This window comes from Schistocerca nitens, chromosome 1 (assembly GCF_023898315.1).
Source record: "Schistocerca nitens isolate TAMUIC-IGC-003100 chromosome 1, iqSchNite1.1, whole genome shotgun sequence".
NCBI lineage: Eukaryota > Metazoa > Arthropoda > Insecta > Orthoptera > Acrididae > Schistocerca > Schistocerca nitens.
Genome location: NC_064614.1, coordinates 1,252,847,426 through 1,252,872,391, shown reverse-complemented (window position 1 = coordinate 1,252,872,391; position 24,966 = coordinate 1,252,847,426).

Below are 24,966 nucleotides of genomic sequence, written 5' to 3'. Positions count from 1 at the left end.
CTGTATCAGCATGCATTCTCAGAAACAAGTTCACAAAGGTACAGCTATCACTTTGGAGCAACCGAAATAAAATATTCAGACGTACCCACGTTCTGTATTTTAATTTAAAAAACCTACCTGTTATCAACTGTTCGTCTAAAATTGTGAGCCATATGCTTGTGACTATTACAGCGCCATCTATCACAAAGCGAAAAAAGTGGTCCAAATAAACATTCATATTTCTTTACGTAGTACACGAATATGTAATAAAAAATGGGGGTTCCTATTTTAAACAAAAACGCAGTTGATATCCGTTTGACCTACGGCAGCGCCATCTAGCGGGCCAACTATAGCGCCATCTGGTTTCCCCTTCAATCTAGACAATTTCGTTCTTAGTAGTTTTTTCGTTTCACTCTTATTTCGTGAGATAATTGGCCCAGTCACGATCAATGGGCCATCCTGTATATGCTTGTTGGGAGACAGCTATGTTCGAAACTTTTTTATACACAGGGTGAGTCACCTAACGTTACCGCTGAATATATTTCGTAAACCACATCAAATACTGACGAATCGATTCCACAGACCGAGCGTGAGGAGAGGGGCTAGCGTAATTGGTTAATACAAACCATAAAAAAATGCACGGAAGTATGTTTTTTAACACAAACCTACGTTTTTTTAAAATGGAACCCAGTTAGTTTTGTTAGTACATCTGAACATATGAACAAATACGTAATCAGTGCCGTTTGTTGCACTGTAAAATGTTAAAAGTTGACGCTTGAGTACCACTCCTCCACTGTTCGATCGTGTGTATCGGAGAGCACCAAATTACGTAGGGATCCAAAGGGAACGGTGATGGACCTTAGGTGCAGAAGAGACTGGAACAGCACATTACGTGCACATGCTAACATCTTTTTATTGGTCTTTTTCACTGACACACATGTACATTACCATGAGGAGTGAGGTACACGTACACACGTGGTTTCCGTTTTCAATTACGGAGTGGAATTGAGTATGTCCCGACATGTCAGGCCAATAGATGTTCAATGTGGTGGCCATCATTTGCTGCACACAACAGCAATCTCTGGCGTAATGAATGTCGTACACGCCGCAGTACATCTGGTGTAACGTCGCCGCAGGCTGCCACAATACGTTGTTTCATATCCTTTGGGGTTGTAGGCACATCACGGTACACATTCTCCTTTAACGTACCCCACAGAAAGAAGTCCATCAGTGTAAGATCAGGAGAACGGGCTGGCCAATTTATGCGTCCTCCACGTCCTATGAAACGCCCGTCGACCGTGTTCCTCCCCCCTCATTGTAATGTACATGTGCGTCAGTGAAAAGGACCAATAAAAAGGTGTTAGCATGTGCACGTAATGTGCTGTTCCAGTCGCTTCTGTACCTAAGGTCCATCACCGTTCCCTTTGGATCCCTACGTAATTCGGTGCTCTCCGATATACACGATCGAACAGCGGAGGACTGGTACTCAAGCGTCAACTTTAGGTTACAATATCTCCGGATGTAATTAACATTTTACAATGCAACAAACGGTACTGATTATGTATTCGTTTATATGTTCAGATGTGCTAACAAAACTAACGGGGTTCCATTTAAAAAAACGTAGGTTTGTGTTAAAAAACGTACTTCCGTGCATTTTTTTATGGTTTGTATTAAACAATTACACTAGCCCCTCTCCTCACGCTCGGTCTGTGGAATCGATTCGTCAGTATCTGATGTGGGTTACGAAATATATCCAGCGGTAATGTTAGGTGACTCACCTTGTATAATCAGTCGTCAATAATTTATATGTTGATGTGCTGGCTGGTACTACATATTTGTTAATTATCATTTATTTGATACGTTTTATAGACATTATGTAGGTAATCGATACGAACGAATGAAATAATGACAAAAATCAAAGACCGTAACGGTAATCTAACGAGAGTCCTTTCGTCACCTAATTATCCCTCATTAGCGTTTATGAGTGAACTGCACGTCTGACCTGGTAACAGCCTTAATTTCAGGGCAAATCTCTTTCTCGGAGTAATGCAAAGTAGGTTTTCTCGAGAATTTTTGAGAGCTGCATCGAACTGCATTGGGCTATTTATATTCGAGTATTAAACTTCATGAACAAAAAACATAAATTCAAAAAATCCTATTATTAGGTGGCCTCCTTGTCATACAGTTCACTCAGTTAAGTGATTTCTATTGCAAGAACGAATCGGCTGAAAAATCTGAATACTGGTTGCTCTTGAAAACAAAAAAAAAATTATTATTCAGATAACAACGATCAAACCTATTAACCGCAATTTTGATATTAGTATGACAGCTGCCCTCTTGACTAATGCAGTTGCCTCATTGGCCAGTAATTATTATAATGTCGTAACTGCAATAGAAGACAATACGGCGAAGAATGCTTCGTGTGGAAGGAGCCTGGCTTTAGTGAAAGCAATACTTCCTGTCCCTACCCACGTGATAAGATGAAAGGTGTGTGTGGCTGATTGCTTACTTCCGGCATTTCTTCAACCTGCTAAGAAACCAAGCACTTTATCAAGACTTTTGCTGGACAACAAAGCGAAACCGTAATCTAGAAACTGAGCATATTGTCACCTCGACATTGTTCAGAATTAACAAAGTTCTCAACCGCTCACTTGAGTGAAATGTAACGATCAACAGCGAGTGTGCTCAGCAGCTTCTCTCACAATTGCTCAGTCGATTTATTATTTAACGTCAGGCTAGGGTGGGCCAGTAATTCCACAAAGCTGGTGGATGAGCTTTCAACGTGCTTAATTCAAGGACTCCCGATAGCCCAAGAGTACTGAATACGTAACTCTTATAAATATGACGACTAGATGTGCTTTGGCTCCTCAAAGCGAGCATCATGTATATTTTCAGAAAGGATTTTAAAAAAATACTGGGCTATGTCTGGGACTATTCAGTGACTGTGGCATAAAATACTGAACACGTCCTACCTAAAAGCCTAAATCAAGTCTGCATCGGTTCATCGGCTGCTTTTCTTTCCTTATGAAGAGGCTACATTTCTGTGGGTATCCGTCGCCAGTATATTAAAGGACGCGGTTATGATTCTTGTTGTTTGAAGCAAATGCCATCGATATTGCTCTCTCAAACGCCTCGATAGTATATCCAGGTGAAGACAGAAGGTATGAAACTGTAACAATATATAGCATCATTGCCAGATATGTCTGATTCGTTGACCGGCCGCGGTGGCCATGCGGTTCTAGGCGCTTCAGTCCGGAACCGCGGGACTGCTACGGTCGCAGGTTCGAATCCTGCCTCGGGCATGGATGTGTGTGATGTCCTTAGGTTAGTTAGGTTTAAGTAGTCCTAAGTTCTAGGGGACTGATGACCTAAGATGTTGAGTCCCATAGTGCTCAGAGCCATTTCGTTGTCATGGCTGAAGATCTAAAGTACATTGTAGCTGGTTATGTACCATATCAGTGCAGATTGTCTGCAGTGACACTGCCAGTTGCACAAAGGCATATCTAGTTGGTCCTTCAGACATGATTTGTGGCAAATATTTTCCTGTACCCTCAGAAACGTAACTTTAAACAGACAGCAAATTTGAATTTAAGACCAAATCCATTCCTCCGATTATTTTTCCAAAGAAGCGCCGTATTGTCTCTGCGGACCTGTGTCGGTTGGTTTGGGGAGGGGACCAAACAGTGGGGTCATCGGTCACTTATCACCGAAGAATGGGGATGGAAGTCGTCGGTTACCTTTCAAAGGAACCATCCCGGGTTTGCCTGGAGGGATTTGGGGAAACCACGGAAAATCTAAATAACGATAGCCGGACGCCGGTTTGAACCGTCGTTTTCCCGAATGACAATCCAGTGTGCTAACCACTGCACCACCCCTCTCGGCGAGGACCTGCGTGGCGCAAGAGCGTTTCATCATCATCCATCAATATATAATTAAAATTCATGCTATCTCATAACATTTATCCGCCTGTAGTGGTCGTCATCAAGAGATAATCCATAGAAAGCGGAAATAACTAACTTTCGGTAAGGAAGGAAGTAAGTCATATTGTCATTGCATCAAGGTACAAAAGTAGTATAAATTAAGAAGTATGAGTTCTTATGTTAGTGACAGAAGTGAATCACGTCCGACAAATTTGTTTGACAATATTTGAACTCCAACTCCTGAGACTAACATTAGTCGAATGTTGGCACCATTACTTCCGGAATATACGCCAATTTCCAGAAAGATGGCACCGAAACTAAACTCGCTTATATATCATGCAAAAAGAATTCTGCACCCCTGTAAAGCATTCAATCTGAGTCCTTTTATTTGAATTATTTTCCACAACTTCGATCACATTTTGAGAACCGACGTAGGAGCTTAGGCGATCCTTCCCAACATTCACGTTGACTGAAACTGCAGAAATAAGAAAATATAAAAAAGGTAATAAACAATTTGGCTCTCTTTGAGCACTGCTTGTTTAGAAGAAATAGGTGTCATCAGTGTCCGTTTAAAAGCTGGCAAGTTACAGTGCTTACTATCAGCCTTATTAAAGTGGTTTTAATTTGGCACATAGGCTCAAAACTGGCGACCGAAAGTGTGTTAGTGACAGGGAATTCAGCTTATAAGGGCGTGTTTCTATGATACCTACTGACAATAACGTGGCGAAAACCCAAATCAGTACAAAATTCATAAAATGCTTTCCGTACGAGGATTGTCCAGAAAGTAATGCACCACATGTTTTCCTCCAACAATTCTATATTTTCAGTAATGAGTTGCATACACATAAGAATGGTGGTTTTTCAGCACACCCTATTTTCCCACGTAATCTCCATTCCGTTGTATGGCTGTCCTCCGCGCTAAGAAAGGGAGTGTATGCCCTGTCGGTACCAACTCTTGTCCTGTTGGCGGAGCCAATGCTTCACTGCGTGAGTTTCTTTTGCTGATTGAGAGATGCAGCGCCAACTGCTGAGTCACAATGCGTCTGTCCTTGCGCATGCCAACACCTCGCTGCTACATGTCAGGTGTGACAGCCGTGGATGGTCTCCCCGACCGCTGCCAATAGTGGAGCTCCGCCGAACCGCCTTCTGATGGATGACCTCACCCTCCGCGCCAAGCGACTAACTGATGGCAGATGCTCCATAGACTGTGTTGTGACTTAGCAAGACAGCCAAGTCACAACGAGAGGAAGCCGAAATGCACGCGTTTAATTACACGCTGACTGGCGTGAGGTCTGGAACAGGACAATATCTTGAGAATTGTTAATAAAGTACGTAGTTGATTTAATACTTAACTTTAATCCACAATTGTAGAACATCTCCCGTTACGGTACATGCTTCATAATATTAATTATCAATTGAATACGGCGCCTTGCTAGGTCGTAGCAAATGTAGCTGAAGGCTATGCTAACTATCGTCTCGGAAAATGAGAGCGTATTTGTCAGTGTGGCTTCGCTAGCAAAGTCTGCTGTACAACTGGGGCGAGTGCCAGGACGTCTCTCTAGACCTGCCGTGTGGTGGCGCTCGGTCTGCAATTACTGACAGTGGCGACACGCGGGTCCGACGTATACTAATGGACCGCGGCCGATTTAAAGGCTACCACCTAGCAAGTGTGGTGTCTGGCGGTGACACCACAGACTGTGTACAAGCGTTTGTGAATATTCCCACATTTACCTTCTCTGCAGTGAGAAATTCAATGACGGCACGTTGCTTGTAACGTAAAAGCACCTACAGACGCCATTTTGAAACTGTCCTGCAGCTATGTTATCTATCGGAAATGACGGAAACGTGGCGCGCGCGCTCAAGAGACTTCAGATAGTACATGCGTAATGTTTCGCTCTCGTAGCATTGTTTTCGGCTGAGAAAAGGAAATGCGGTACATTACTTTCTTGACAACACTCGTAAATCTCTTACATTTACAGGGTCGGACAAAGGTATGGAAACACGACATACGCAAGACATTACAATGTCTAACACTCCGTCTTCAGGCCACGAGTGGCCTACCGGGACCATCCGACCGCCGTGTCATCCTCAGTGGAGCATGCGGTTACGAGGGGCGTGGGGTCAGCACATAGCTCTCCCGGTCGTTATGATGGCATTCTTGACCGAAGCCGCTATTATTTGGTCGAGTAGCTCCTGAATTGGCATCACGAGGCTGAATGCACCCCGAAAAATGGCGACAGCGCATGGAGGCCGGGATGGTCACCCATCCAAACGCCGACCACGCCCGACAGTGCTTAACTTCAGTGATCTAACGGGAATCAGTGTATCCACTGTAGCAAGGCCGTTGCACACAATGCCTAATACAGTGTAAGAAATCAGATAGCATTCAAAACAGCTTCCAGGCGTCTGGGAATGGATAAATAAAAGTCCTGTAAGGTTTTCGAGGGAATCTTATACCAATCTTCCTGCAAAATAATGCGAAGCTCAGGTAATGATGATGAATGAGGTTAGCGATCCTGCACGCTTCTCTCCAGATCAGACTATAAAGCTTCAGCAATACTGAGATGCGGTAATTCATCCTCGAGCTTACGAAACCTGCCCTAGACTACGCGAGCTGTGAACACAGGGGCCCTGTTGTATTGAAACGCAGAATTACCATTGGGGAAGGAAAACTATACAATTGGATCGATCTGATCAGCGAAAATGATCATCTAATCCTTTGTAGTGATGCGACATTTCCGAGTAACAACGGGGCCCACGGAATACCAAGATGGTTGAACAACTTTTCACCGAAACCATGCAGTGCTTCATTACTGGGATGCACATACGACCAGAAGATAGTAACAGCATGGCACAAGACCCTTCCGACCAAATGAGTTTCTTTCATTGCTCCACTGTCTAGATCTTACGGCTTCGGTACCACGTTTTCCTGTTATGAGCATTCGCATTACTGAAGACTGGTTTTGGAATCAAAGCTCGTCCTGCAGTTCTCAATTTATGGAACCCTCTTAGTGTTGTTCTGGTGCTGACAGGGTTAGCGAGTGCGAGCTTCGGCTGTAGAGTGACTTCTTCAGCTGTCATCTACTTCCTGTACGTCACAATCTTATTCAATGAGCGTCTCTCACGAATGTTCAACACAAACTTTCTTCCGCTATGTGACTTAGAGGGTGATGTTTCTCCGCTTTTGCTGCATGCGGTATAAATCTTCGCTACGGTGGCTCTTGAGAAACGAAACGCTTCCTCTACTTTGGTTACGGAGGCACCCACTAATTTATCCGCCGTCCGCGGATAGGAAAATCTCAGAGTGTGAGCTACAGCGTTTTTATTTAAACTAAAGTCTTTCTTCAAAATTTACAAACTATTCGTGATGTAGGACTGATCCTCCAAGACTACCGATAACTAAATCAGACATTCTTCTAAACATAAACTGTCTGTAGTAATCATACAACTTCTCCAAACCAAGCCCCGGGCGTCTCGTGAAGAGCGGCGCGGAGTCCACGTTGCCGTCACCTGAGTCCGAGGACGAGTAGAGGCCCTGCGAGGATGGCTCCGGTACGCTGGCGGCGGTGGACGATGACGCGGCGGCTACGATGACACCAGTGGGCTCGCTCGGCGTGAACTGCCTCTCCAGGCTCCTGCGCCAGCCTAAGTACTGCTTGGTGCATGGATATGGCTGGCTCTATTTGCAGTCACGTGTCGAGCGGAAGGAAAGAGGTCCGCGGCTGTAGCGACCTCTTGTGGCGCCGTGGACGCCTCCTGGTGGTCTCTGGAAAGCGTCTGTGTTTCCGGGACAACCGGCCAGGCTGGCCCTTACACGGTCTGGGGCTTGCTGAACTGCAGTATAAATTAGCGTTTGTCTCCAGCCCATGATTCATGCGTGCCCCATTACCATAGCATCTTACTAATACGAGTTTTGCTTGCAACAGGATAAACACTAACAGCGGTGTAGTCTATGCTTTCCATGTGTAGCTGACTTCGCTGTACTTTCGTTAACACATCGTCCGGTAGAGTCATGTGGCTGCAGTCTTCTTAATATAGATGGGACGCCTCCCTAGGGGCCGTCAGTTCCAAACAGTAACCTCATTTTTCCGTCTTCTATTACATGTGCTCCTCTGAAGTCCATATGCCGTCATAGCACTCCGTACTGATCAACTAAATGAAAGTGTAATACCCACTTGCCCTTGTTTGCGATGTAAGCGTTCTGATGTAGAGATAAATGAAGCCAGCGACACAGCTGTCTATAATGTCAGCCTGTGGAATCAATAAAGCTTACCTTCGTATTCGTAAAACTAAGCTAATATGTTTTTTGTGAACCAAATATGTTTCGCCCTACTTATGGTACGTTTAGTGGGCCTTCACTTATTTCTTACGATACCGTGATAGTAGAATTTACATTAATTTTGAATGTGTGCACATTAGTAAATTGCTACTGTTTAAATTACGTTTAAATTTTTTATTTTCCCTTCAGTTTGCATTTTGGACTTCATTATAGCTATGCACAACATATGTACGCTCCGCTGTCGAAACGTTAGACTATGGTTGTGAAATCGCTGAAATATAGATTGAGGAAAGAAATGTTAGCGTATTTAAGCTTTGGCACCTAATCCTGCTGTGGTTATTTGCTCTCTCATTATGGAATGGCACCTTGTTGTTAGAAACAGTGCCCTCCAGGCACAAAAATTGCTGCGTACTTCACTGCTCCACACCTTCCCTGTCCAGGTTGAAGCGAACCGCACTTTAAATTCCTCACGTGGAGTCGTTTATACACGCTCCCTCGACGGATTGTCTGACGAGGAAATTCAGCACTACCTGTCTGACCAGGGCGTAACGGCTGTTCATAGAGTTATGAAAAGGGTTGACATGAACATCCAACCCGTACTGTCTTCTTGACATTTGACAAAGTTCAACTCCCATCGAAAATCAAAGCAGGCTATGAAATAATTTCCGTTCGCCCTTACGTCCCAAACCCTACGCATTGCTATCGGTGTCAGCGGTTCAATCACACCAGCCAGTCCTGTTCCAATTCGGCCAAATGTGTTACGTGTGACAAGGATGCCCATGAGGGTGCTGTGTCCACATCCATCCCCTCGTTGCATCAACTGTATGGGTGACCACGCTGCTTTCTCTCGAGATTGCCCCATTTTTAAAGACGAAAAGCTCATTCAGGAAATCAGAGTGAAGGAAAAGGTGTCGACCTTTGCTGCTTGAGAATTATTCGCCAGTCGACAGCCCACCATGCCTTAGACAGGAAAACACAGCACTGTCCTTGCCTCTCCTCGGCCAACAAAGGAGGCGGCCACGCAGACTTGTGACCTTACCCTTAGTGCCACGGTCGTCGGATCGGCCAGCGCAAAATCGCCCGTTCAACCTCACCACTTTCGCCTGCCCACTCTATGGTTCACCCTTCATCGGGTTCTACTAAATCTCGAGCCCAAAAGTCAGAAACCAACACTTCGAAAACAGAGCATGTGAAGATTTTTTACGTACCCCAACTTCACAACCATCGGTTCCTCTTTCATCTAAACATCATGTTACCAAGAAGGCTAGTAAGAAACCCAGTTCCTCTCCTTCTCCGCCAAGGCGTGTCTCATCTACAGCACCACCTGGCGGTAATCGCCCTCGGCCGTCTTCTGTGTCGCCGATCGCTGGTGGCAGGAGCTGCTCCTGAACAACCTATGGATCAGGATCTTCTGCCTTCTGCTGAATGCCATTCCATGCTGTCGGTCGCAAGCTCTGAGCAGTCGCTGAGTTGACGGCAACCTTGGTCACATTCCTCCATTTTCTGTTCACCCTATGTCCATTATCCACTGGAATATCCGCGGCCTTCGAGCCAATCGGGATGAATTGCCGATCCTCTTACGATCCTACTCGCCGGTCATCTTCTGTCTTCAGGAAACAAAGCTGCGTCCCCATGACCGCTTTGTTCTCCCCCATTTTCAGTCGATCCGATTTGATCTCCCCTCTGTTGAAGGCACTCCAGCACATAGAGGACTCATGATTTTTCTCCATGATTCTCCCCATTATCACCCAATCCCCTTAAACACTTCCTTCCCAGCCGTCGCTGTCCGTCTTTCCCTTTCTGGATATACGTTTTCACATTGTACTGTATACATTCCATCGTCCACACCAATGGCACGAGCTGATCTCCTTGGTCAGCTTCAACCCCCCCCCCCCCCCCCCCTATTTGCTGGTTGGGGACTTCAATGCCCACCACCCGCTTTGGGGATCTCCACATCCTGGTCCACGTGGCTCACTATTGCTAGACGTCTTCCACCAAGCTGATCTAGTTTGCCTCAACACTGGGGACCTTACATTTTTGTCTGCCTCCACGACAAATTTCTCTCATTTGGACCTTTCGGTCGGTACTGTTCCGCTAGCTCGGCGCTTCGAATGGTTCGCCCTTGATGATAAGGCGGCCAGTGTGGCCGAGCGGTTCTAGTCGCTACAGTCGGGAACCACGCGACCGCTACGGTCGCAGGTTCGAATCCTGCCTCGGGCATGGATGTGTGTGATGTCCTTAGGTTAGTTAGGTTTAAGTAGTTCTAAGTTCCAGGGGACTGATGACCTCAGAAGTTAAGTCCCATAGGGCTCAGAGCCAACCAGCCAGCCTTGATGATACACACTCGAATGACCACTTTCCATGTGTCCTTGGACTGCAGCCTCAACAGCCATATATGCGCCCGCGACGCTGGAAGTTTGGCGAAGCCGATTGGACACTTTTTTCGTCTCTAGCGACATTCGATGACCGTCACTTTCCTAGCGTCGACGATGAGGTCACACATATTACAGACGTTGTTCTTACAGCTGCGGAACGTTCAATCCCACGCAACTCCGCATTGCCCCGGCGCCCCCCAGTTCCTTGGTGGAACGCGGCATGCCGTGACGCAATACGTCAGCGGTGACGTGCTCTTCGCGTTTTCCGCCACAATCCTACTTTGGACAACTGTATCCGCTATAAGCAGTTCCGAGCGTGATGCCGTCGCGTCATCCGCGACAGCAAGAAGGAAAGATGGAAATTCTTTACTAGCTCATTTAACACCTTCACTCCCTCCTCGGAAGTTTGGAGTCGGATTCGACGGTTCTCAGGCGCGCCTAGTTTCTCCCCGGTCTCTGGGCTCACTGTCGCGCATGATGTATTAGTGGATCCCGTCGCAATTTCTAACTCATTGGGTCAACACTTTGCTGAGATTTCAAGCTCTTGAAATTACCCGCCAGCGTTTCTCCCGAAGAAACGTGCAGCGGAAGTGCGACCTCTTGCTTTCTCCTCTCAAAATCGCGAAAGCTACAATACTGTTTTCTCCATGCAGGAACTCCAACATGCACTCTCTTCTTCTCGCTCCTCCGCCCAAGGACCGGATGGTATCCACATCCAAATGTTGCAGTATTTGTCATACCATAGTCTGCGTTACCTCCTTCGCCTTTATAATCGAATTTGCACCGACAGAACTTTTCCCTGACGATGGCGGGAAGCTGTTCCGAAACCTGGAAAGGACAAACATCTCCCCTCTAGCTATCGCCCCATTTCTCTCACGAGTAGTGTATGTAAGGTTTTGGAGCGTATGGTGAATTGCCATTTAGCTTGGTGGGTGGACTCCCGCAGTCTTTTAACACCTGCCCAATGCGGTTTCCGAAAGCATCTTTCTGCAGTTGACCATCTTGTTGCCCTCTCCACTTATATCATGAACAATTTTCTCCGGAAACGCCAAACAGTAGCAATATTTTTTGATCTGGAGAGAGCAAACGATACCTGTTGGAGGACAGGCATCCTCCGCACACTGTTCTCTTGGGGCTTTCGCGGTCGGCTGCCCCTTATTCTTCACGAATTTATGGCAGAGCGCACATTTAGAGTGTGGATGAACACCACTCTCTCCCGTACTTTCTCCCAAGAAAACGGGGTACCCCAGGCCTCCGTGCTGAGTTTTGTACTGTTTGCCATTGCCATAAATCCGATTATGGATTGTCTCCTTCCTGATGTCTCGGGCTCCCTCTTTGTGGACGATTTTGCGATCTACTACAGCTCTCAACGGACCAGCCTTCTTGAACGACGTCTTCAAGGCTGTCTCGATCGCCTCCACTCTTGGAGCATCGAAACCGGCTTCTGTTTTTCTCCCACGAAGACCGTTTGTGTTAATTTTTGGCGATTTAAGGAGTTTCTTCCACCCTCCTTACATCTAAGACCTGTCAACCTTCCGTTTTCGGACGTCGCTAAATACTTGCGTCTTATGTTTGACAGAAAACTGTGCTGGTCCTCCCACGTTTCCTATCTTTCGGCCCGCTGTCTGCGATGCCTCAACACCCTCCGTGTCCTGAATGGTACCTCCTGGGGAGCGGACTGAGAGGTCCTTCTCCGGCTCTATCACGCCTTAGTGCGCTCGAAATTGGACTATGGAAGCATAGTTTACTCCTCTGCTCGGCCGTCTATTCTTTGGCATCTCGACTCTATCCACCACCGTGGATTACGTTTAGTGTCTGGAGCTTTTTACACCAGCCCTGTGGAAAGCCTCTATGCTGAGACTGCTGAACCTTCGCTGTCCTATCGGCGAGCTGTCCTTCTGAGTCGTTATGCTAGTCATCTGTCTTCCATGCCTGCTAATCCGTCCCATGACATTTTTTTCGACGCCTCCTTGGATGTAGGGTATGCAGGCCGCCCTTCCTCCCTACTAGTACCGGGAGTCCGCTTCCGTCAACTGCTCCATTCTCTTTCCTTCCGCTTTCCTAAGACCTTCTTGACAACTTGGGGTACAGCACCGCCTTGCCTCCGTCCCCGGATCTGCCTGCTCCGTGACCTTTGTCAATTTCCCAAGTATGGTACCCCTTCACTTGTTTATCGTCGTGTCCGCAGCTCGTGGTCGTGCGGTAGCGTTCTCGCTTCCCACGCCCGGGTTCCCGGGTTCGATTCCCGGCGGGGTCACGGATGTTCTCTGCCTCGTGATGACTGTGTGTTTTGTGCTGTCCTTAGGCTAGTTAGGTTTAAGTAGTTCTAAGATCTAAGGGACTGATGACCATAGATGTGTAGTCCCATAGTGCTCAGAGCAATTTTTTGTTTATCGTCGGGCATTTGCTGATCTATGTGCACAAATGAAGGAAGCCACATTTATTTGCACTGATGGCTCGAAAACATCGTTAGGTGTAGGGAGTGCCTATATTGTTGGCGACACCCCAAATCGATTTCGGCTTCCCGACCAGTGTTCGGTTTATACTGCGGAGCTTTACGCTGTTCTCCAGGTTGTTCACTACATCCGCCGCCATCAGCGGATACAGTATGTTATCTGCTCAGATTCTCTCAGCTCTCTCCTCAGTCTCCAAGCTCTGTACCCTGTCCACCCTCTGGTCCACCGGATTCAGGACTGTCTGCGCTTGCTCCATTTGGGGGGCGTCTCGGTGGCGTTCCTCTGGCTCCCAGGACACGTTGGTATCTGTGGCAATGAGGCGGCCGATATAGCGGCCAAGGCTGCAGTCTCTCTTCTTCGCCCAGCTATTCGATCTATTCCCTTCGCCGATCTACGGAGCGTTTTACGTCGTCGGGTTGTTCTTTTATGGCACGCACATTGGTCGACACTTCCCCATAATAAATTGCGGGACGTGAAAGCTCTTCCCTGTGCTTGGATACCTTCCTCCCGAACGCGTCGTCGGGAGGAGGTAATTTTAACTAGACCCCGGATAGGGGCACTGTCTGTTTAGCCATCGACATCTTTTAAGCGGCGATCCTCCCCCACTCTGTCCCCACTGCTCTCAGCTGTGGACGGTAAGACACCTTTTAATTGAGTGCCCCTATTTTACTCCGTTACGCGCCCGTCTACAGCTGTCGCCTGATCTATTGTCAATTTTAGCAGATGACACGCGCTCGGCCGATCGCGTTCTCGAGTTCATTAGTGCCAGTGAGATGACGTCAGTCATTTGAAGCTCTTTTTGGGGACAACCAATCCCTTTCTGTAGTTGATTTTTAAGCTTTCCTTCTGCTTTTAGTTTCTCCAATTTTTTGAGTTTCGTTACCATTGCTGCTGCCTTCCATTTTCGTTTTTTACCGTTTCTTAAGTCACAGACCGGGCGCTAATGACCATAGCAGTTTTGCACCATAAAATCAAAACAAAAAAAAAAAAACAAAAGAAAAGAAAAAGATGGGTTCAAATGGCTCTGAGCACTATGGGACTTAACATCTATGGTCATCAGTCCCCTAGAACTTAGAACTACTTAAACCTAACTAACCTAAGGACATCACACAACACCCAGTCATCACGAGGCAGAGAAAATCCCTGACCCCGCCGGGAATCGAACCCGGGAACCCGGGCGTGGGAAGCGAGAACGCTACCGCACGACCACGAGATGCGGACTAAGAAAAAGATGCTAGAAAACAACTTTGTTGCTTATCTCTCGTGTAATGTAACTTTATAAAATACTGCTGTAGATCAGAATATGCTTCTTCAGAGTGTCTGCTACTTTGTTTTGTTAGTTTGTATATTTTAACGTGATTTGTTCTTGATTTGTGCTAAGCAGTTCAGCCATTTAGTACAGTGCTTAGTCGCAAGACTGCGGCAGACGTTAAGACAATTCCGGCCGAGTCTGCAGTGGCTGGAAACTGCAAGATTCACTGCGGTACCTCACCATAACGGCTACTGACCCTCCAGTACTGGAGCCACTACCGGAGTCTACGTTTATTGCACTTATGGCGCCACTCCGGATGTAACAGGAGAAACTGTGCCATCTCATGGCAAGCCTGCAGTTTAGACCCCACCAATTAGCGTCCTCAGCGTCTCTTCCCGTCCAGCTCCCTTCGTCCACGTACCCTTCTAACAGTAATATTTCCTTCAACACTGTCACTTTCGTATTATGGGTGCTACATTCGGCTTCACTATTGTTTCAGCTCTTTTGGATGAGCAGGTTATACGTATTTTGTCAAAACAACAAGCATTACACTGCATCATCACCACCTCTAAAGAATTAGGTGCTACTGTCACATGTTCCTGTCACTGCCACTCATCTATCTCATGTACAGTCTGCGGCGATCTCTCTCTCTAGTCGGCTGATAGAAGATACTTTGCCAGAAAGTATAGTCATTTATCATTTAATCATCATCCTTCCATTTCATTTTATTCTCTATCTTATAATTAATTGAAAGATGAGCTTATTATTTCATTCCTCATATCATTTATTTTATTACGTCCCATTACGTGTCATGTACATCATCTTTGCTGATTGTGTATGTCATTTTTTTTTGTTATTGTACATTATTCGGTACCGTATACAAGAGTACGTACAGCCGTAACTTAATAGAATTTCATTTGTGCTCCTTCCTTGTTTTTTTTTTTTTTTTTTTTTTTTTCCCTCAGAGTTCTACCAGATGCTCCACAGACAATTTCATATTGATTACATTTCTTCTCAATGCCTTCATCATAGTTAAAAGTAATATCACATCCTAGGTAACGGAAGTGGAACACTTGTTCTAAAATTTTGTAATTTATTATTATCTTAGATCTGACTGAATTCTTTCTGTTGGAAGCCATTATCTTTCTCTTATTTGCAGATACAGTTAAATTGTTGTCTACAGCATTCTGGATCTATCCTTCTATTGATCTTTCTAAATGATCTGCTTCCTGTCTAATTATCTGGTCATCAGCACGTTCCTGAGTACTTTACTATATACTAGATCCTGTTCCAATTCGTAATTCCATTTCATTTTTCCACTTCTCAACTAGGTCGTCAATGTATGAATCAAATAATGTGGCTGATAGACTACACCCTTGTCGAACACCTTGAACATTAAAATTTCTTCATGTTCGGACTTCAGCATTACTCCATTATGTGAAGTAACTTTACACAAAATGCACTTAGACATATTATGACGTTAATTAGCAACTTTAACACTGGCTAAATCTTTCTTTTAGGTCTCGGAGTGCAGTGTGGTTGACGTTTTTATTTGATCCCTCATCTTTTACAATTTGTGTCAACTTTCCTTCCAGCTAGAATAGTTCTTCCAATAATCACATCGTTGTGAAACATCCTATCTTTTCGTTGGATATCGTTTGTTGCAGTCAATTTGGAGAAAATGCAATATTTCGGCCGGCCGATGTGGCCTAGCGGTTCTAGGTGCTTGTCTGCAACCACGCGACCGCTACTGTCACAGGTTCTAATCCTGCCTCGGGCATCGATGTGTGTGTGTGATGTCTTTAGGTTAGTTAGGTTTAAGTAGTTCAAAGTTCTAGGGGACTGATGACCTCAGATGTTAAGTCCCATAGTGCTCAGAGCCATTTGAACTGTCTGAACAATATTTCCGCTGTTTTCACGTCACTTGCTCCACATTCCATTTTTAGAGCTTAAATATTAACGTACGTTGGCAAAATGTTTCCCTCAACCAAGCCACGTGAAGCAATGGACCGTGGTGTCTCAAGTTCCGAGAGTGTAAATGGTGTTCCCTTTACGATTAGAATTTTCCGAGACGATACAGAAGGAGAACTATAATATTCAGTTACGGAACCTTGATGTGGAAATAACTTCGAAAGTTCACACACGACAACCTAAGAATCGCTCTTTGAACTTCCTGATACAGACTTAAGTCACATGCAGGTGCACTTTATGAATCTATGTGACGGGAATATCCACTACAAAGTGAAAGTTCTTGGAAGACATTCCACTGTATTTGAGAAAGCATTGCATTTAGAAATGACTCAGTCTCACCATAACTTACGACCTAATGATTGTCAGAAACCGTCTAAAAATTCCCATAGTTTGGATGTCGGAAAGGCGAAATCAGAAACTGTTCTTCAGGTCGCAACTGACAATCTCAGTGTATGTTCCTTAGCACCAGTCAGCTTGCACCTTGCATAGAACTACAGCCCACAAGAACGTACAGACTACTTAACCTACATCCTTGCCTAAAATATAATTGACGCAACACTCTACAAAGCAACAGAGACAATATTTTTTCAAGAGATAGGCAACGACAGTATCTTAACAATCATGATTAAGAGCGTTGTAGATAGCGTAGTACGTTTCTCAACATACATAAATATTTATTCATTTTTTTTATGTTTCTCTTATTACTTTTTTATTATTATTACCGATGTGGTGTGTCATCGCAACTGCCTGTAAATGAAAGCCTGTTTGCATTGTGCTTTATGATTCTTTGTGTTTAAGAAGAACTGTAGTACATGGCAGTTACATATACACGCTAACTGTATTACATATTTTTTTGATGTGTTACTATTTAGATTTTTATTCTCATTTTGAGGTAAGAAACAACACTTAGGTGCGCAAGTTCCATAACGTTAATACTTCGTTATGCCAACCATATTGTCGTCTTTCTATTCCACATGTGCCGTCCTGGATTCGTACGAAGCTGTCTTGGATAAAACAGGATGTCCAACGTCGGCTGTACTCATGCAGCTTGGCTTTAACAGTTTCACTATGTGATGGCTGTCTGTGTTTACTGCATGCATAGTTGCCAAAATTCACCGTGTGTTTTCGGTGGCTTTCTTTTCGTGTTATGATGTCTTTGTTGACTTCACTATCCTTTTGTACGCTACGTGCGAGCGCGTATTATTGAGTGTATTATGGCCAGCTCCGAAAAAAGAGGGAAATTTTGAGTATACGGAATCGCAGTTTTTGCTGAAGATGAATGTGGTTAACACTCTTGTTCATTGTAAGGTTCTTTGTATTTGGAAACTTTCAAATAATGCTTTCTGTTGAAATTGAAAATGGAACAGGATATGGAAATTGCTTGAATGAACAATCGTTAATGCCCTTGCTTTACTTTGGAAGACTGGAAACAAGCACTCCACCTTTCCTGAACACAGTTTCTTATGCGTCCTCTGTATTTTTTTATTTTCTTCCTGTCATCTTCATATGCAATGATTTCCTATCTTGACGTTCCTTCTGGTTTCTATACAAGCTCCTTGATATTTGGCTGAGCTTTCTATTGGTGTTCGTAAATTTAATTGGTCCGTTTTTCTTCTTCTGTATGTTATGTGTATTCTTTTTTTCTCTAGTATATTCAGCTGTTATGTGTGTGTGCGTGGTCGTACATCAACATTTAGTTATTCATATGCTGAGTTTTCTTGTTCGTTGTAACTATGTGCTCTTTTGCGTCAGTGTCTGGGGTGGAGTTTTGAGTTACCTGTGTCCTCAACTGCAAAAAAATAGAAGTAAGCTATGTGCTGAATTTGTGTTGAGCAATTGTTTTGCATAGGTGCAATACAAAGTCTGATGCAAGTCTTTTGAGTTGACGCTACTTCAGCGACTTGCGTGTCGATGGGGATGATGATATTGATGATGATGATGATGATGATGATGGATAGCCGGGAATCGAACCCGGCACCTTGGCATGACATTCCGTCGCGCTGACCACTCAGCTACCGGGATGGACAATTAAATAGATAACTTCTATTGATTTCAATTGCTTATAATAGTTCTGCTGAGTGGAATTTTAATGTCTACATTTCATGTATTCGAGAACTGTTAGTTTTTGACTTTGTGGGTAATTTGATGTGGCATCTGTACTTGTATCTGTTGCTGTCGCTTTTTTGTGAAAGCAAAAAAAGATATAGAAATAAGCACAAATTTTGCAATGTTGAAAAACTGTATTTTTTGAGTCTTTTTCCATGGCGAGTTGTGTATTTTATGTATACTGTTTGCGTGCTTGTAGTTTGTTTCCTCTAGTCTTTCGTCTATCTTCACAAATCTGTACCAGTAAACAGTCGAGTCTTTCTTTGTGATTATTATACTGACCCTGAAATTCCAATTGACTGATGAATATGTTTATCAATGTTCTTGATACTAGGGATCCCATTGGAAAGCCTTATTTCCAAGAAATGATCATTCTCAAACTGCAAGTTATTTTGTCCTGTGATTAGTTTAAGGTTTGTAGATATTTTACTAATATTACCTAAAGGTGGTTTTGTTGTATGGACACCTTAGCATCAACTGAAGGAAGAGTAAAATTTGATTGACGAAAACCCGTTAACATCCGACAGACTACCCATAGACAAAAACAGAGAAATAACTTAACCCCTCAAAGTAATCACTTCTGAAATTATTCCGAATTTAAAAAGGAATATTACTTACAAAAACTGATCCTTCAGTGAGATCCCAGTGATCTGTTTTCAACGGTAAATTGGGCTCATAACCTGGGACTTAAACTACATAAGGAACAGCCCCAAGCATTTTAACCATGTACCGGTGGGAGGAGGAAGGGGGGCCAGGTACGAGGATGGGGTTCTCGGATGTATTACCTTATCAGTGACCTTATGATAAAATCTCACCCACATTGATGCACTACTGTGGCACGTATATATGATTTAATAGTTAAAGTTCCTAGCCTTACGGAGTTCCTGGTACATCAAGGTACATGGTTCCCTTTCAAACGCCACTGCAACATAGTTATTGTAAAACTTCAGACAATTAAGTACGTCATGAAACACCTCATAGAAAATACTGTCAGTATTACAAATATCAGATCTATAAAGCACATGTGCATTGTTGCCTTACATATTCCTAAGTAATTTCTGCCATACTGGGCAGATTAGATATTTCTCTCGTATACTGTGTACTAAGGTAGCTTAAATGAACATGCAGATAGATTTACATAAGACAGGAAGACTAGGATCAAGTAGCATTTTTTTGCCATGTGTTTTTCCTCTGACAATTAGTTGCGAGTTTATGTAGTTTCCCTCTCCGTACAAGAACAGGAAGTCTGTCTGCTACTGTACAAGTGGAAGTCTTACGTATTTAACAAAAAACCGATATTCTGTGACAATTGTTGCAGTTCTGCTGTTTAATGTCGTTACTTTATATCTAAAAGCAGTTGAAATTTTACAGCGAAACCACATAGAGAGGAATATATTCCCAGAAGGAGTTGAAATCAATGGCTTTGCTAAGGCGCTACAGGAGCACATTCTCTGACGTTTCTGCAGACATTGGGAGTTTACTTTTTGCAATTTGTGGCCGGAGTCAGCACATAAAATAATGCTCCTGACGCTTATCATGTGACTCCCAGCGTCAATGAAAAGCCTTGGTTTGTTTTAAGCTAAATAATTTTCAAAGTGAAATTTTAAGTGCTCATTCGTCAGATCGGTCCTAGCTTGGTCTAGTGTTTGCATTACTTTTATCGGCATGTATTGACAGGGACAGTAAAACACGTAGTATAACCAGCACTTCAGCAGCGGCTGAGCAGCGCCGCAGATCGGCGGTAGCTGTCAGCTTAGAGCTAGGCGGCATGCGAGTCGCTGCTGAAGTGCTGGTTATACTACATGTTTTACTGTCGCTGTCAATACATGACGATAAAAGTAATACAGCACTAGACGAAACTGGGAGTGCAGAAAGCAGTGTTTTAAAATGATTTTGTTGGTAAAGAGAAACAAACCGAGGCTCTCCATTGACACTGTGCGTAGCATGCAATACTTTAACTATTTGTTTGGACTGACTCCAGCTACGCACTGGAAAAACTGAACTGCAAATATCCATCGAATCTCTGGAGAAAATTAATTACTTTTGAATACATTATGGGAGTGACAGTGGTCAGTGTGTTACAAATATTTCGCTAACAACTTAAATAATTTACATCCTTAACTTGTATTTACAGTAGAACACAAAAGTAACAATAGTGTTAATTTCCTGGACCTCACAATTGCAAACAAGAATGGAAAACATATTATTTTCATTAATGGAAAACCCACATCAACCGACGTAATAATAAATGCTAAATCATGCCATCCATTAAGATACGAAATGGAATTTCTTAAAACTATGATACGTAGGATATTGAAATTACTTCATCAACCTGATGCAATCCAGAAGGAAATTAATACATTAAAACAAATAGCACTTGGTAACAATTATAATTCCCATCAGGTTGATCTGTTATATCGAAAATTACAATCACAAAATGATGCTGTTACAAATTCCAAGAAAAGATTTATAAAAATTACATACCTGGGACCTATTTCAGATAAAATAAATTATTTAAGAATACAAGCGTGACAATAGCATTTAAAACCAATAACCCACTGCAGATGAAACTGAAACACAGAATTGGGGAATCAAATATATACCAAAAATCAAGCGTTTACAAAATACTATGTAATGATTGTGAGAAACCGTATATTGGCCAAACTGGCCGTAACTTTGTAACACCTTTTAAAGAACATACTACTGGTACTGCACGTAGCAAATCAATATTTGGTTAACATCTTGATGGATACAATCATTCAGAGGGTTGCATTTCTAACAATTTGAAAATATTACATACTGTGCCAAAAGGACTACTAATAAATATTTCAGAAGAAATTGAAATCTTTTCACTTCAAAAAAGTAAATCGTTATGTTTTAAACGAACAACTTCAATGCGAAGACAAACATTTCGTTGAGCTTTTCGATGATCTGCTTTAGAATGTTTAATCTTCTGTCCTTAGTTTTTATAATTATGAAGACTTTCAGGAAACATTTTATCTTTACTTTGTGATTTTATTTCACCATTTATTATTTTATTACTATCTGCTTTTAGAATGTTAGCTTATTTGCTTTTAGACTGGATATTGGTAAATCACATCCTTCTATTTTAGACATTACAGCTCATATTATTATAATTTTAAATTACTTAAATTTTCATTATTTTTGTTTATAAGAATGGCATGCCATGGCTTTTTTAAAAACTGTCACATGCAATTTTTTTGAAAAAAAAATGGAATCTACATAAGAACTTCATAGACAATTTTTCACAAATATGCACAACTACTTCGTATCGTATCTGTGCAGCATGTACTATTCATGTCAGCTAAAGATTATTGCAGCCTACTCACTGAAAATCGTTTCAATAAAGACATGTTGCTGCTCAATAGTAAATCGTCTGACGTGACAGTCTTTGCCATTCCACTTTCGCAACAACTTCGTTGGAAAGAAACCTGCTGCCACATCTTTGCACTGACGTTCATCCTCACCATGGCAACCACTAGTTTGCCTATCCACTTTACAACTACTTCAGTGGAAAGAAGCTTGCTGCCTCATCTTTGGAACGGCATCCAACTTGACCATTGCAACCAGTGGTTCCAAATGGTTCACTAACAAGCCTTGAGAGGGCAACCCATTTACTGTCAAAACGAAGTTCACTTATCCTACATATTTAAATGCTTTTAACGCTTCTTACTTGACAATAGCTGTTAAATAAGCTACGTTTAATGTGTTACCTTTATTTCTTTGTGTGTTATTTTTATTTCTTGACCGTGTTCTTCTAACTAAGAAATTCTACATTGTTATTCGACTTATAACTCATTGGTTAGTAATGACATCATACCTTCAGAAGTGGGTGGAGCCTCCATTATATACAGTAAGACGTGTCTGGTTTCTCCAGTAGTGATTCTCCAGCAGGAGGAGGTTCTTACTCATTGGTAATGCATCGTTTCATCGTTTTATAGCTTTATAACTTTATGTATTTTCATTAATGTATGTGGCCCTCTAATTTAAGCTTTGTATACGGCTTGTAGGTCTGAAAATGACCACACTGGTGGTCTAAACCGGTCACCGTAATAAATAAATTAAGGTCAAGACTGTTTTTGGTAGTAAATACTGGAGAAAATGCTGCTGACGGATGTTAGGAAAGACGCTCAGTAAATGCATATTCATGACGATAAAAGCGTAAAAAGGACGACCTAGGTTGTTTGCCGTTTTCGTTTTGGAACATGCTAATTTAAAGTCTTCTCCTCAAAAAGCACTGTACGTAAGCAACTACAACACGGTTACACACAGAGAAAAGGTTGCACTATTTCCCGCCCTTAGCTTACCTGACGACAATGGCGACAGAACGGGCATCTGGCCAAAAAGACAAAATAAAAATAAATTAGCTGTCTCATTAAAAATAGCGAACCGAAGGAATATATGCAAAAAAAGTGAGGCACGGCCACGATGTGCTATTAGTCCCTTGCTTGTGAACAGATATGGTGTATGGTTGACTCACATTGGTTTAGCTCTTTGATTACATTGCATTGCAGTGGCATTTGTACTCCATCCAGAAGTTTGGCATAAAACCACATGCAACATGAACAGCTTTTATGTATACCACCAGTATACTAACCCGTGAATATTATAAAGAACTCTAAAATTATCACATCATGATAGTTGTGTTTTCTATTGTACGTCTGTTATGCTGTAATGAGGGCCACCGGAAGACATTCAGTGAGCCTCACCTTTAGTGCAACTTGAAGCATTTCGTAACAGCAGCAGAGGTGGTTTTTTAGATACCTTAGAGACCACGGCATTTGCGGAGGGATCGCCGACTTCGAGTTTTTTTCTGCTACATGAATGAAGATACAATACTGAGGCAAATTATCGCTTCCTCACCGTATCTTAGTTTAACCTGGTGCCAGTAACAAGCCTCCAGTTAATGCGTTTGGCAGTAGAGGATTTACTGATGTATCTAGCCAGCCAGCTCACTGATTACAAATGAGCGCCAAGTCGAAAACGTGATAGTGCTGTAACCAGTTCTTTTAATTTTTAATAGGAGAAAATACCACTGCAGTGGACGTACATACAACACATTTTTAACAATGAGCAACGTAAACGTTAATAATAGTTGCATCGTATGGCTCAATGGCAGGATGCGTGTCTTTCAACAGCACACCACTTCGACGAATTGTATGGGCACAGTATACCCCTATCATCCAACAGGGGAAAGGGAACCTACAATGTGACGTCGAGTCAAAACCACGTGCAGTTCCTAGCGACTCTTCACATCGTTGATGGCAAGATACAGGCAGAGTGAAAAAATCCGTTGATAGCCTGGGATTGGATCGCGCGACCCCTGGGTTTCTAGGTCCATTCTAAAAAACTGGTCAACCATCAGCCCCCGACTCCTCAACGTATGATCGACCACAAGTCAATTTGAATTGCAACATGGCGTGCAAGGTCTACTACCTCACAGTATGCGACGGTTTTTATTTTTAGGAGGGAAGGGTTCTAGTGAGGGAATCCGTCTGTTTTTCCTCTTCTAACAATTTTGACAAGCGTCTGATGTCAGTCGTGCATCTGGTGAAGAGCACATAAACATTAGTGAAATCGTAAATGAAAACATTGATGCTAAACGTAACTGCAAAACAAACCACCGGGCTGTGTGTTCATGCAAGTAATAGGTATTTATTTGCGGTTACAACCTACCTCAAGTTTCAGAGTTCATTCGTATAGAAGCTAAAGTACTGTGCAATGTTAAAATTTTCTGAAGCGCTGTGCATTATAACGATTTCTACAATTTCCTTGTCTTATTACGGCAGCTAAGCTAACCTACATTGAGACCACTAAAGTCATGGATAAGCGACGCGCACATATAAGGATAACCGCGGTAACTGGTGCTCAACGTAAAAGGGCGGTGCATTGCAGAGCTGTCATATGTACTCAGCTGATTCAGGTGAAAAGGTTCGAGGCGTGATTATGGCCGCACAACGGAAATTAAGACTTAGAATGGGGAATGGTAGTTATACCTAGACGCGTGGGATATTCCATATCGAAAATTGTTAGGAAATCCAACACTGCGAGTTTCACAGCTTCAAAAGAGTGCTAAGAATATCAAAATTCACGGACTACCTATCAAAACGGACATCGCAGTGGCCGACGGTCTCGACTTGACGACTGACGGTCTCGACTTGACGACTGACGGTCTCGACTTGAGGACTGACGGTCTCGACTTGACAGTCTGACGGTCTCGCCATGACGACTGACGGTCTCGACTTGACGACTGACGGTCTCGACTTGACGACTGACGGTCTCGACTTGACGGTCTGACGGTCTCGCCATGACGACTGACGTTCTCGCCATGACGACTGACGGTCTCGACTTGACAACTGACGGTCTCGACTTGACAACTGACGGTCTCGACTTGACAACTGACGGTCTCGACTTGACGACTGACGGTCTCGACTTGGCGACTGACGGTCTCGACTTGACGACGACGGTCTCGCCATGACGACTGATGTTCTCGCCATGACGACTGACGGTCTCGCCATGACGACTGATGGTCTCGACTTGACGACTGACGGTCTCATCTTGACAGTCTGACAGTCTCGACTTGACAGTCTGACGGTCTCGACAGTCT